The sequence below is a fragment of the Drosophila virilis genome, chromosome 4 (genome assembly GCF_030788295.1).
Source record: "Drosophila virilis strain 15010-1051.87 chromosome 4, Dvir_AGI_RSII-ME, whole genome shotgun sequence".
Classification (NCBI taxonomy): domain Eukaryota; kingdom Metazoa; phylum Arthropoda; class Insecta; order Diptera; family Drosophilidae; genus Drosophila; species Drosophila virilis.
The window spans coordinates 23,429,931-23,444,796 of record NC_091546.1 but is presented as its reverse complement, the minus strand read 5'-3'; the positions used below and the strand labels follow the sequence as shown (position 1 = coordinate 23,444,796).

Sequence of the window (14,866 nt, the reverse complement as noted above, 5' to 3'; positions counted from 1 at the left end):
CTAAACTTTCAACAGCCACTGTGCTGTGCAATGGGTTGGCACTAAGTGCACCACATTTATTAGTTTTCCCAGCAGTTTTCCTGGCAAGTTGACCTTCATTGGTGGCAACTCCCACAGCGTCTTGGTGGTACTTTTTATAGCATGGGTTTATGGTCGTCCTAGCACATATAAAAGTACTTAGACACAAACTCTCCCTCTCCCTCCCTCCCCTCACTCTCTCTCCCTCTCTAAGCAGCTTCTAGTCATTAAGAGTGCAAACTCAATTTAAGCTTATACCCTGTAAAATTAAATGAGTAAAATGGTTTAATTAGCGCTTTAATATGAAAATAAAGTGTAAAAGAGGTTTATGGAATATTTTACGAGTGTAAGTAATTTCTTTATTTTTTTTATATTGCAGTGCATATGTAAATAAATCAAGTCAACTTCAACTTTAACTAATTTAATTTCTTTAGCAACATTGGTCTCATTAAAACTTTGCTAAATTCAAAACTTATTCAATTGCACAACTTTTTCTCTTGCATTTATTTTTCCCAAAATTTGTACAGCTCTTCAAAGGTACATTTCAAACGCAGGAATAATTAGGACTTGTTTGAGAGTTAGAAAAAAATTACAAATGGCATAAATGGAGCAGTCGCTGCTTTCGCATACACACGAGATGTTTTTTTTTTTTAGAGGGTATCTAATAGTAGTCTCATTTGTTAGTCTCTACTCTAAGGATATCACCTGTCGTGTGGTGCTGAAGTGTTAATGAGGCTCACTCTAATGAATGCCACTGCCATCTGGGCGACCAACTTGTCTTGTCTACTGGGGCAGAGAGTGCGTTTAATTGTGTCAACTTACCCGCATTATCTGCACCTCACAAGTGGAGGGGGAGGGCTGCACAGCAGCTGGCCTGCAAGACAGGTAGAGAAATCCTTGTAAATTACTGTCATCACTTCGAAAAATCTTTTGCTCAAATGTGCCCACCCTACGCTCCGGCCTGACCTACTTAATCGCAGCAAGTGGCTGCACAAATTGCGCAACAAATGCCCCGAGGAGCCGGCGAAAACATGAAAAATGCGCAGCTCTTGGGGATGCGAGGCGCCCAAATGCACCTCAGCGCCCAGTGCCGCGTACATAAACCACGTATTTGTGCTTTACAAGCACGTAAACAGAGTAGGAGGTAGTATAGTTCAGTTAATGGTATACTGGTCCTTAACTACTTTTAATTCTGGCTTTAAGGGTAATGTGGAATTGTGCAATATGAAGAAATATCTACTCCCTTCTACGACTTCATAAAGTGCAATATAAGTAAACTTATTAAGCTGACGGGACTAGCAGCTGCATTTTTGTTTAACTATAGTAGTTTCTCATAGAATTAAATATTTAAAATAAAAACAGTTTAACCTCATTTTAAAACAGATACATAACATACACACACATGATTATTTTGCAAACAATTATGATTCAGGGCCAATTAAAGTTTACAAAATGTGGAAATTTTTATTATCTTACTCCATGAGAATATGCACAGACCTAATAAATGTTTCCAGATAGATTTCAATAAAGAAATTGTCATTATTTTAAACTTAAAAATATATGAGTGAAATATTAGGTTTTAAGCACATGGGAAAGGATATGCTCTTCTCAAATGTATGCAAATATTTACTTATCTTTGCCAACATTTCATTTACCTTAATGCAGAAAGACAATGTCAACTATATTTACCAAGACTCTGCATTGATATTTAAAAAAATATCACAATAATACACTTTTTACTGGCATTAAAAATAAATTTCATATATTTTATCAAAATACGGTGAGGCGATTAAAATCAGCTCTAAGTACTTCAGCCTTATCGGTGCTCCCTGGTCGCAAGATCAATGCAAAATGTTATTTTCGGAACATTTGTTGTATTTATTTAATTTTTATAATTGTTTAATAAATGCGTGTTGTCGCTGCGAGGAGTAAAACTAAACTAAGCGCCTTGCTGTTCTTATCAAAAAAATATGTTATAAATGAGGTTCCGTTTATGCCGCCCCCGGGGCATAGAAACAACAATTTCAACTTATCGGACCGACGGCAACTGCGACTGCGACGCTGGCGTTGACGCAGACATAGCTGACAGGCAACACCAGCGACAACGACGACACACAAAACGAAAGTGTTTCACTGTCAAATGTCAGCCTCAATGCGATAAACGACAATTTCTGGAGAGGAAACGCAAATGGACGCGAAAATGAGCGATGACATCATCTCTTGGAAAACGAGCGCAAGTGGAAATTCGTTTTAAGTGCGCGCAAATGACACGAGTCTGACTTTAAAATCACTTTTTATAGTTTCAAGTATTGCAATATTTTCGAAATGATGGAGTTATTTCCGAACCCATAGATATACAGTGTAACTTAAACTGGCTATATTATATTATTAAAATTTGTATAAAACAAAATATATGTTATATGATTAAAGTAGTAAAAACTATGTCTAAATACAACAATTAAAATCTAAAAGTTTTTATGCCATATTGTTGATTTGGTAACGCCCGGATCGCTTTACTTTTTTTGTAAAGTATGTGGCAGCATTGACGGCAATAACTTATTGAAACACATTATATATATTTTTTAAAATAGAAAAACATTTCTCTTTGATATAGTATATATGTCGGTATTTATTAAATTGTTTAACCGTACTTTAATTGGACGCGTCTTATGAAAAATATTATGTTGAAAAAACAAACTCATGTCAATATAGATTTATTATTGAATTCTCCAAGAGCCTATACATCAGTATCGAAAAAACATATTATGTATATGAGAACACATGTTTGTTTGTATATTTCGCCACAGCTTTTAGATCGTGAGGCTTTCAGATTTAACAGCAACTAATGCAACCGCTAAGGGCATTTTATCATCCTACGATAAAAACCAATTACCTATTTAAAATAATGCAAAACACAAAAAATCACCCCCACAACTTAATCATATTCAGAACTGGCGATGAGCTAAGAGCTCATCTGACTTCAAATATGGTTGGGCATTGTTTAGCAACTATCCCGCCACCTACTTACAAAATCCCCCCACAAGCAATATAATCGATAAGTATTTGGTTTTTATGGCACACTAATCAAAGCAAATAAACACGACGCGAAATCGCACAGTTGTTTATGTGAAAATAACGACAATTGCAGCGCCTGCTTATGGTCTCGCGACTAGCAACAGCTATATGTATCTGATGGATGTGCACCTAACCGCAGATAGGCAGATAGTCAGACAGCTAGATAAACAATAGAGACAGAGATTGCCAGACGGCTGAAAACGTCATCAGCATTGTCAACGTCAGGAGTTTAATTTATGCCATTTACCAGATTTATGACGTGGTTCCAGCTAACCCACAACAACTGCACACGTCATTCACTCTTAACATGGCCGAAAACGTTTGTAGAAATTGATTTTGACGGCATCTGCTCGTACACACCTGATATTATCTGGCGTGTTGTGGGTAGGCATTCACCATATTTCCAGGGACATGAAAAAATCGATGCCTGACAATCTAAATGAACATTTCTCATGCTAATGGATAATTTGGCTTAGTTTCCGTTTTACGATTAAAGGACAACCAAATTGCTTTCGTGTACTGGGTATAATATGCTGGGTATTTAGGCTAGTCCTGCCACCCGACTACAAATAATATGTGAATGCTTTCTAGGCTATGATTCGAAATTCGGAATTATATTATACTTTAATTTTAAATTGTCGATACTCTCTTTTAGTTCCATCTGATTTTCATGGCTTTTAGATGTATATTAATATTTATATAATATATACTTATGTTTTTAGTCAATTTTATTAATATAAATGCTCGTCAGGGTATCACATTTAACTAAAGTTAGTTTATTTAGATGTATTGCAGGGTATAAATATATCGGTACACAATTTAACCAAATTGACCAACTTATTATGTTCTTGTTATGGAATGTTTACTTGGCACAGTGACACAGACCATTTGCGAGCTGGCATTGAGCCAAAAACTAAAAAAAGGAAAAATAACAAACGACTTAAACCCTAAAAAGAAACCCCTGCACCATATGAATAATAAAAAAATAAACAAATATATGGTTGAGAAGCTGATGCAATTTACAGTGCTGGCTAATTGCAAAGGCCAAGTGACTACGGCTTTAATACAATAAGAAAATGTATACTTTGCATTCACAAAAATAAATGACTAAATAAATGTGTTAAGTAGTCAAAAGCCATAAACAAATCTGGTGCGCATTTTCATTGCTTTTCATACGCAACATTGAGGCTGACGCAATGCCTACCACCTTCCCCCCAACACGGCGTGAAGAGACAGCTGGCTTCCGTTGACCCTGGTCAATAAACTACTGAGCAAATGGGCAGCCAAAAGTAAACATCATAAACGAGAATATGTGTCAATAACGTGTAAGAGGCGTATTTAATGAAAAGCACAAGTAACTCATTAAAAATATATATATATACACTTAATGCCAGGATACAAGAGATACTCAAATGGCAGGCCATGGCAACTGTAGTTTTGGTCTATATCCTTTATCTATTGTGCGCCTGATTAATGACACATAATAAACTTGTGTAGTTCTAATGGATGTGTTTTCTTTTTGCCAAAAGGCAACAAAAAATGCGAACAAAGAAGGAACTAACAAATAAATAATGGACAGGAAAGCACTCTGAATATAAATGGCCAAAGTGAAAATTGCGCTTTTGGAAAACTAAACGAAACTAAATGATGATAAGAAAGATTCTATAAATTTAAAATAACACTCCGTAGATAATATTGTCTGAAACTAAAGCTATTCTTGTACATTATATAACATATTATTTATGGGATAGTATGATTGAGAAGACGTAGAAAAAGGATTATTAAAAGAATTCTCCAGAATTTTGTTTAATATATTATATCTCAGAACTAAAAAGAAAGTCTGCAAGCAATAATATAATAATCGGAGCTAGCCAACAAATATATAATATAGTATATTTATAGCCGTGGTTATTTAGTAGCTTTACATAAGATACTTGTAGATTCTTGTCTACAAATGTTCATTACCTAGTGAAAACCTTTTAAAAGACAACCCTTTGTACCGTGTCGGATAACTTTGCCTGTGTTTCATTTCCATCGCGGAAATTGCAAAAGATATAAATTATTGATAGCAAAAGCCCAGCGTAATAAATATTTTGTTTACATTAAATGAATTAAATGTTTGCCGCTTTTATGAATATGAGCAGTGGGTATGAACTTTAGATTTCCTACGCTACAAATTCTCGAGCTTTGTTTACATTTCTCGCTGATAAGTTAGCCTCTGGCTCCCCCACAACCATTGAGGATGGAGGTATTAGTCTGATAAGCGTTCGGCTTTCTGTTTATGTGGGTTTAATTATAGTCGACAGTGGCATAATGAAAGTGTACAAAGTGGCTGTGTGGTTGGCTTGTCAGGTTATCAGTGGTTGCGTACACGCAACCCATAAAAATAATAAATATTAAAAAAAAAAAATATAAATATTATATAGTGGGTGCACAATGATTGATTTTACCAATGTACGCTCATGGCATTGAGGTTCAAGTTTAATGACTAGGGAACAGCACATGTGGCATTGTACTAACAAGTTGTTGAGATTAGATATTGCAGATATTATCTATGATTTGATACGAATAGCTTATGTCTCCTCACACCCACAGTTAAATTAATTTTCAAAAATTTAGTAAATTGGATTCTAATCTACACTGATAACTAATGGGCGTGTGGAATGTCACTTAGCACTTGGTTTAATTTTCTAATTTAACATTTCGTTTGTAAGTTCTTATTCGAAAAATGTATTGCATTCGCATTAAGTTGAGCGTGTCCTCCAGTCAAATTTGCCATAAGTATTTTGTAGCCTTCACGTTCTTATTAAATATATAGACTATATGAAAGGATATACTAGTTCTAGCCCTTACACTTTTTTAGCTTTCAACTTTTTAAATGCTTGCAATATCTTATTTGTTTTATCCTCCGGTTAAATTATAAATTTGCAAACAAGTTCATTGTAATTTTAAAACACCTTCATTTGAAATGAAAAAAAAAAAGCTGTGGAAACTATTTTACGTATTTATACATTTAACTACCAGCTACCGCGCAAAGTGCCCACTCGCAAACAATACATGTGGAAAAAAAACAAAAACAAACATTTGCCGCTGACATTGCGCCATGTATTATTAACGTCCTCTGACGTTGTCGAGCCAACTGCTGCTCCTATAATTGCCCGCTTGTCCTGGTCTAAATAAAGAATGCATATTGCGTGACCGAGAGCGCGGGCTCAGAGAGCTGGGGTTAACTGTGCTTTAATTGACACGACATTTTGAAATTTTTCATTGTTGGGCGTAGAACACCCACACGCGAGTGGTCAAAGCTGACAACAACTGTAAAATGAACACGAAATAGCAACTATTTATACATACATACTATATGTGGAAAAATCGATAAATTACGAAGTAGCATTAGATCAACTTGAAATGAGTGACTGAAAATAAAAATTAAAAACGTAATTTCCGCCTGAGATTCCGCCCAAAAAGGTCACACAGAGACACAGCTCTGCCCCTATCGAGGTTGCATAAACATCCGCCCCGGGAGACGCGCTCAATCGGTTGACCAGTGCCTCGCATACATGCAACAAATTAAAATTGAAATCTTGAGTGGGTGGAGGTGGCTAATGGTTGGGCTAGGGGTAGGCGGTAGAGTGCTCTCTTGGAGCTGTCGTAGTCGGCTTTAATATCTTTCTGTTTTTTGTTGTCTCGCTGTTGTCATGTGTACGTGACATGAAATAAAAATTGCTTTCCCGTTTTTTTTTTGTTGTTCGTTTTTCGCTTTTTTTACTTTTGATTTTCATTTCGATTGCAGCTGAGCAACGCGCAGGCACGTCTGCAATTTAATGTGCTGCTCTGCGCATTGTCTGGCCTTTCTGCTGAAAACTTCTCTCGAGCCACACGCTCTAACGGCTAGAAACGAGCTGAACAGATACCCGGGAATAAAGGATTGCGGAATTCGTGTATCATGTAAGCTGATACCTGTAGAGTCTGTTCTTTGCATTTAGAGGAAAAACGGGAACGTAATAAAAACTATGAACAGGCACCGAAAAATGTAAAGCTATTTTCACCATAGCTGCCGCCACAAGTATGACTTTCGATGGAATGGTTGACAATGTAACAGAAAATTAATTTCAAAGGTGATGTTAATTTATGTTATATTCAAATGAAAATTATAAAATTTTAATTTAAATATATAATTAAATCAGGTAAAATATACTGGATGTAACTAAATAATACTTTATAATCTATACATATAGATCATTTCAATTTTCTATAAATTCGAAAGCAAAAAAAAAAAAAAAACATTAAAAATGTGGTTTTATTAGTACAAATTTTATAAAAACAAAATATTGATTTTCCTCCTGAACTATAATTCTTTAAGTATAATTTTAATTGAATTAAAATTATAAAACACAACCCTCACGATCTTCCCGCTGTGAAGAAAATATAACTTTTACTTTAATGACGACTTCAAAGATTTGCTCAGTATTTGAATAATGTATTTCAAAAAGCATATTCAATTTTCGTCACCGCAAGAGTTAACTAATTTCACCTGAACTAACTGCGTTTAACTAATTGATTTTTGAGTGCAAACTGTTCCCCATACACTCAAACTAGATATTGTCCAACCAGGTACAAACACATGTTTGTCTGTATATAGATATAGATATGGTATTACTTATATATAAACCTTGCACAGTGTGCTTTTACGGGACTGAATCATTATGAGTTTATGATAGCATTTTTAAAGCTATCGATTAGATTTCGGTGGTACACAGCAGACATGAAATTCTACAATTCTTGTGAATCACGGTCTATGTATAGTCATCATATGAAGATTGCAGCAGCCGCCAAATGAACGATATGCCACATCTTGCTTATAAACAGCAATGTGAAGATCTTTGTGAACTATAAGAAAATTGCAAAAAAATTAGTCATCTTATGTATTTTAGTTAGAACCGAAGAACAAATGTTTTTGTGGGATGCAAAATTTAAGATAAACTTTTTATCAACTTAAGCAAATAACTAGAGAATATAAAACGGGGATATAAAAGATAAAATAAATCATATTTTTATCACGATCCAATTGGAAGCAAGATTAAGATTATTGCAGTCGTATACAATCGACTTCGCAATACTCTGTTCACGCAAGCCAATTGAAGAGAGCTTTCTTTATTACAAATTTGGTAACTGTTAGACTGTAGGCATAGTCGAAAGTGACTTTCAAACTGTGGCCTTTTTTAAAGTGTTGGGAGCGAGAGTGTGTGTGGCAAAAGTAATTTCAATCTTCAAAGAAGAATATCATAACCAACTACACAGCAGTAGAAGCAGCTAGCCACACAATCTGATTTTGTATACCCTAGTACACAGCCTAAGTTTGAAGTCCCTTGTTTCAATGAAGAATGTGAATATGTTGAGATCTTTGTAGACAGAGTTTCAAAAATACAGTTAGTAATTTAATGAATGATAAAGCAATTAAATCTGAGAATATTATTGCATACATCACAGATTCAATAGCTTTGAAATATTATCAAATTACGCTCCGTATTCACAGATATCTCTCTCTTCTCTAAAATTAATAGCAATTTTTGTTATATTTTGAATACATAAAGAATCCATTTTAGTTATCATATGTTATTAATCGATACGAATGAAACTCTTTCTCATAATATCCGTCTATTTGTTTTCTTTTGCAACTATCTAGCATAGCCTGCACCTAAAATACTATCTTATCTGAGAGGAAATACGCTACTACGTTGCTTTTCAATACCTATAATCGATTATTTGTGAGGTAAGGGTATATTATATTGAAGGGTATATCACATTGAGTTCATTAAAAGAAATTCCAAAGAAACGCTCGATTTAATTCACGCTGGCGCTTCCAGTCACGGGTTTATCTTTTCTTTGTTTAGCTTTTCGAAAGGAATGTGTGCGCGCTTTTTCATGGGAAATTCCCCGCTGCGGCATTTTCCAGGCGAGCGCAAAAATGTAAATATTGCAATTATTTATGTGATATTTCTCTTTTCATGTACGTATATTCCTACTTTATGTCGAGTTACTATTTTTTTCTCTTTTCCTTTCAATGATTCAATCGTGCGGCCGTAAATGTCAGAAATTCTTACGCTCGGCATGCGGAAACGTGTTGGGGTAAACGCGTCGTATGCGCAATATATTTGGGTCAGCATGCAAATAGATCACCCACAGAGACAAACATCGAAATAGAAACTGCGCTAAATTGCGGCTAAGATTCGAGTTTTCTCTTGCTTTAGTAGATTTTTCGAATTCGAAATTTATGCACATTCCATGGCCGACAGCTGTGCAAAACAAATAACATAACAAATTAATATTTGTGTTGCTCATAAAACAATTACCGAAAAGATTTTAATGAGTGCGAGTAGTTAATTAACAGATGCTAGCCGAAGCATAAAGGTTTCTCGTCCACAGCGCCCACATTAAATTTCCCAATAGCAAAAGTGTCTCAAGTGTAACCGCATTTCGAAAATGCCTTTGTAAAAACATTGTCAAGCAAAAAAATAAACACCTTTCAAAACAAAAGAAACCGCCATTAAACAAGCCGCTGCTATAGATATGAACGGGTACAAATGAGTTTTGTGTAAATACTCGTACTTAATATTAATTAGCTTGGCTGAGTCATCTGACCGATACGTAGACGTGTGTATAGCCCGTGCTGGAGCTGATTTCTGCAAAAATAACATAGCATTTTCGAAAGCGGCTCCGCAATATATTTAATGTCTTGTCAATGTGTCACCCACCCACAAGTATTACAGGTCAAATATCTTATCAACCCACAAATTGTACCCTTGCCCAAAACAATTTTATTAGATTCGTATCTTTTTGTTGTTCACAGAAAATATTTAACGTGTTTTTTGGTGCAAATATTATCTGTTCTTTTCCTGAAAACCTTATCAAGTTATAAAATATCAGTGTACAAATAATCTACAATTTACAAATTTCACAGAAAAATTTGAAATTTTATGATGAAAATGGGTTCGAAATAAATAATATATTAGCAGGGAATTTAAGCAAGAATATGGTTAGACGGATATAATCTATTAATATTAAAAATTAAATGATATTAGTATTTCGAGGAACTTTTGAGGAGCTTTAGCTAGGATATATAATAATGATGTAATAACAAGAACAAATGGAAAACTTTTCAGAAAACAACAAAAGGACTTAAAGTTAATTGAATATCGATCTGAAACGAAATCGATTTATACATTTTTAAACAAGTGTCCATTAGGTTTAAGCCATTTGCTGCATTTTTTATATATAGAAAATATATGAAACTTTGAAAAATGAACAACACAAAAAAGGAAAGCACAAAAAACTTTCCATCAAAAATAATTGTTGAATAAACAAAATTGAATGGAACAATACTTATAATACTTGTGATATATGTAGCTAATCAGCCCATTTAAATGGAACGGAATCAATAGGTTTAATATTTTCTTATGAAAAATCGCAGTAGCTTTAAATTTCCATGTACAAATTTTAATGCCAACATTTTCAACCCAAGGCATGCACTTACAGTCGTTATGCAGAGCGTCAAACGGCGTGTGGCGATAAAAAGAGAAAAAAAAAATAAAACTAACAACAGCCCCACACAATCAAATAGCAAACAAAAGCCCCAAAAGGCCTTGAACGACCTTGGGGTCGGAGAGGAAGTGAGCGGATAAAGAGAAACACGACGGAAACTAGTTGCTGGGTGCGTTCTTAATGATGAAATGCGAGACTTACATGGCGCAGTTAAACAAGAGAGAATCGCAGTCTAAATTCTTACCTGCAATGAGAAAAATATATTGAAAAAAACAGTTTAATAATTTTGTTAGGTTTCTCTATAAAAATACTTAAAGTACAAATAAATTTATGTGACGCGGCTTTAATTGAGCCATGTAAAGTGCTTGAAAAACCGCGACCGTTGCTTTTCCCCCAACCAACCCGAGTCACAGTTGCAGGCCACAAATCATGTGAGTGCCAGGGCCAGGGGCAGTATGTGGAGGTGTCTTTATAGTATGCGTAAGTAAATATATTTGTCTTGTGCACCGACAACAACAATAACAACAACAACAACAACACCAACAACAGTAGCATACAGTGGCAGTTGGTGTAATGCATTTAGCTCGTGTGCTCATAAATTGTACTTGAATCGCCTTTGTTGTCGCTCGCAACGTGTTGCAAATGCACATAAAGCGGACTTGTAGTGCTTATGAGCAATGACTGCGACTGCGACTGGAACTGCGATTCTGTCACTGTAACTGCGACTGCCAGTGAGTACCCGAGGGCAAACGAAGCGATGTGTGAATGAGAGAATTTATGGGCGAGTGCTTTTGATGGGTTCATCGATCTAAAATATATTTATATGCAAATTGATCAAAGTAAATGACGGCTATTGCTATTTATATAGAATAAAATGTAGCATATGACAAACTAGAAGACCTTAACAGGAATTTAAAATTACATTTCTGTGGGCGAAGTTTAAATACCCTTGCGTATAAATATTTCCCATAATGCAAACTCGGAGAAACACGCGAATTCGGTTCGACTAAAGGTGATCCAATTTAACCAACAACGAAGTTGTATAAGCCTCTGCTGGCGAGGGGCATAAAACTACATCAGAGGCAATTATACTAATACTTTCTAAAGAAATACAAAGCTGTTGCCTCTAGACCTTTTGGTTTCGCAACTCTAGAGTAAATATATTGACCTTTTTAGCGTAGTGAGTCAGACGTCATTTGTGTATAAATGGCTCCTGCTAATTCCCTGGATGTTCTATTAATTAAAGCACTGGCCGCAAAAGCCCACAACAAAACCATAAAAACTAACCACATATACTATATTGTAAATAGTTCGCGTCTAGACAAATAAAAAAAAAAGCTGCTGACTGCAAAACGTGCAAAAACACGCAAAACAAAGAAAAAAGAAATTAACGCAACATGCGATAATTAATAATAAAAAATAAGCAGGCAAATGTCTTATAGGCAAAGCAAACAGTCCGCACAAAAAATGAGGCTAATTCGACTGCGCTGAGGCAGCATAATATTTAAAAGTTTATAAATCTGCATTTAAGTACACGCCTTTTACGATTGTTCACTTAATATTTTATTTATAAGTGAATTTTGCAAATGCAGCACCAGAAAGAGAGAAAAAAATACACCATATTATCGAGGGCTTTTACATATGCATCTGTACTCTCACACATGCCATTCAAAAAAAAAAAAAAAAAAAAAACACAGAAAAAACATTAAATATAATTAAAACAAAAGCAACTCCCCAGAGTCAGGGAAAATAAATGAAAATGAAATGTGGCATCAACACGCGAATTTCGGTGCAATGTGCGTGCAGCATTTTTAATACTCTTGCTTTCATGTGAGTTTCAGCTTATTAAAAACTAGCCCAAATTACGGACTGTACAAATAATTATACAGCTGGCGCCAAATGAAACATGTATTTTTTTTTTAAATTACTTTTTTCTTTTCGACAATAAAAAGTTGTTAACTTTGGTTAAAATAATTGCTTTTTGAAATTCTGCAATACGAATATATATTCCAGATATTAGAAACATATTTTTAAATCTATTTGACGTTTGATCTCTGAAATTCTTATTATTGGTTAAATTAATTAATTTCATAAAATGTTTTTAAAGCTGAAGCGTCCTTTTTAGCGAGTGTGTACTATATCAAGTACCTATAAGTGTGAACTGAAAGTTGTTTAAGCTGTGTTAAAACCCAATCAGCATTATTCTTGTTAATTGAAGTCTTTTTGAAACACGCAGCACACACAAACTTTAGAGCAGTTCCTATGAAAACATGTACAAGTATTTGTAAAGCTCAATTAAGCTCAGCCTGTTGCTCCGTCAGTTCCAGGTGAACCTTTTCTGGAACTAAATCGAAGCATTCATGAATAAATGAACAGTCAGGCGGCAGACAAGCATCCAATTCAAAACAAAAAAAAAGTTATTGAAAGGAATTTATCGAACTGGAAATATTTATCTACAGCACTTGGTGGCATTTGAGTAGCGGCTGTTGCAGATACAAATAGTCAGCTGTCAGCTAAGTTGATGATGAAGTCATTTGCACTGACGTTCAATGACTCGAGCTGAGTGTGGCGCACATGTGCGTCGATTACATATATATATATATATATATATATATATATATATATATATATATATATATATATATATATATATATATATGCATACATCTGAAGCGACTTTTGCCTTATGTTTAATTCTGCTTTTATTGCTAGGCACTTTTGCAAGTTCCACATATTTGGCAAAAACCTATTTGATTTGCGCAGAGAGCAAATAATAAAATTGAATTTGCATTTAGCCAAATGGCAATTTGAATTTCCGCTTTGTTTGCTTTTCACGTTGAGTAAAAGAAGAGAAACAAAAAAAAAAACTTGTATATGTTGATTATGAATTATTATTTTTTGTGAGTAGCATGTAGCATTTAAGGAACCCATAAATTATACGGACATCAATGGAATTTTCTTTGTTTAAATTCGATTCCGTGGAAATTCGAATGATCAACATTTTCCTTTCAAGCATTCTGTTTGTTTTTCATACAAATCCCATTAAAATTTAATTAGACATGCCCAATACCTGAAATTTATTACATTTATTATTGCTTATTACCTGAAACGTTCGTTCAATTCAGAGATTCTGTTTTGGCAAGTTAATTCTACATGTAATTTCAATTGTATTTATTAATAAGAGAATTTCAATAAGAAGTACATTAAATGAAATTAAAAGTTAATTTAATTTTGCGTTGCTTAAAACACCAACAGAAGTAAACTTCAAATAAAGTAACTACATTTTTTTTTCTCAAATTAAGATTTCAATTTAATTCAGTTTAAAGCCCAACAATATTTCCCAGTGAACTTAATTATGCACATATATGATATTTTAAAGTACTTTAATTTTATTTACTTAGCTTTATGAGTTTGAATTGCTCAGCAGCAGATTTTTCATATCTGAAGTAACCCTTCAAATGTGTCAAAGCAACAAAATGTTGTTCGTGATTCGTCTGGCGTCAAGTGCAATTAAAAAATGATCAAAAACAATTGTGCACACAGAGAAAAAAAATGAATAAACAACAAAACAAAAAACCTCGACAACTAATGATTAAATAAAAAAAAATTGTCTCAAATGTTTTACTAATAAATAACCGAATGGGATATACCCTGTAGTCAACTATAAATGTAGTTATATATTGCGCACAATTTTCCAAAATGGCCTTACAATTTTGTATTCTTTAATGATAAATAAAAGTCTACTATATGTAAGCTATGTGCTCAAATGTAAGCATAAGAAAGCTAAAATTTGTTAATTGAAAATATTAGCTCAATAATGTATTAAAGGTTTTAAGGTGGAAATTGGAAAATCATTTTCTAGTCGCTCGTTCAAATAATTCTTTATTTGTAAACAAACGAATGTTTCGAGGAAGGGAAAGCAAATTGATTATGATTTATAAGAAAATCGTCTATTAGTTAGTATTCTTCTTATAAAGACATATACTTGTTTGGCTATTATATATTACAGGGTATATTTAATATACAAACATATACTAAAATAAAAACAAGCGCAACTTGTGTGTCGTAATGTTTAATCGAACACATACATGCACACGGTTACATCCGTATACTATATAGTATTTAGTATATGTGGCAGCCTTATGCAAGCTGCACACATATATGTATAGCTCAAAAAAACCGAGTTTTAAGCACGGCGTAAGCTTGGCAACACGACACAAAACGCGATAAA

The 14,866-nt window shown here is 34.1% G+C and overlaps 1 protein-coding gene across 11 annotated transcripts in view; it reads right to left on the bottom strand.

Annotated features, from left to right (window-relative positions):
- Nucleotides 1-14,866, bottom strand: part of LOC6634076 (early estrogen-induced gene 1 protein) — a 52,613-nt gene that overhangs the window by 18,025 nt on the left and 19,722 nt on the right. Inside the window, exon 3 of one of the 11 annotated variants that reach the window (XM_032437958.2) lies at nucleotides 841-892. The exons of the other annotated variants lie outside the window; for them this stretch is intronic. The gene's annotated coding sequence lies outside the window, so the exon portion shown is untranslated. The remainder of the gene's footprint in view (nucleotides 1-840; nucleotides 893-14,866) is intronic. 11 annotated transcript variants of the gene reach the window in all.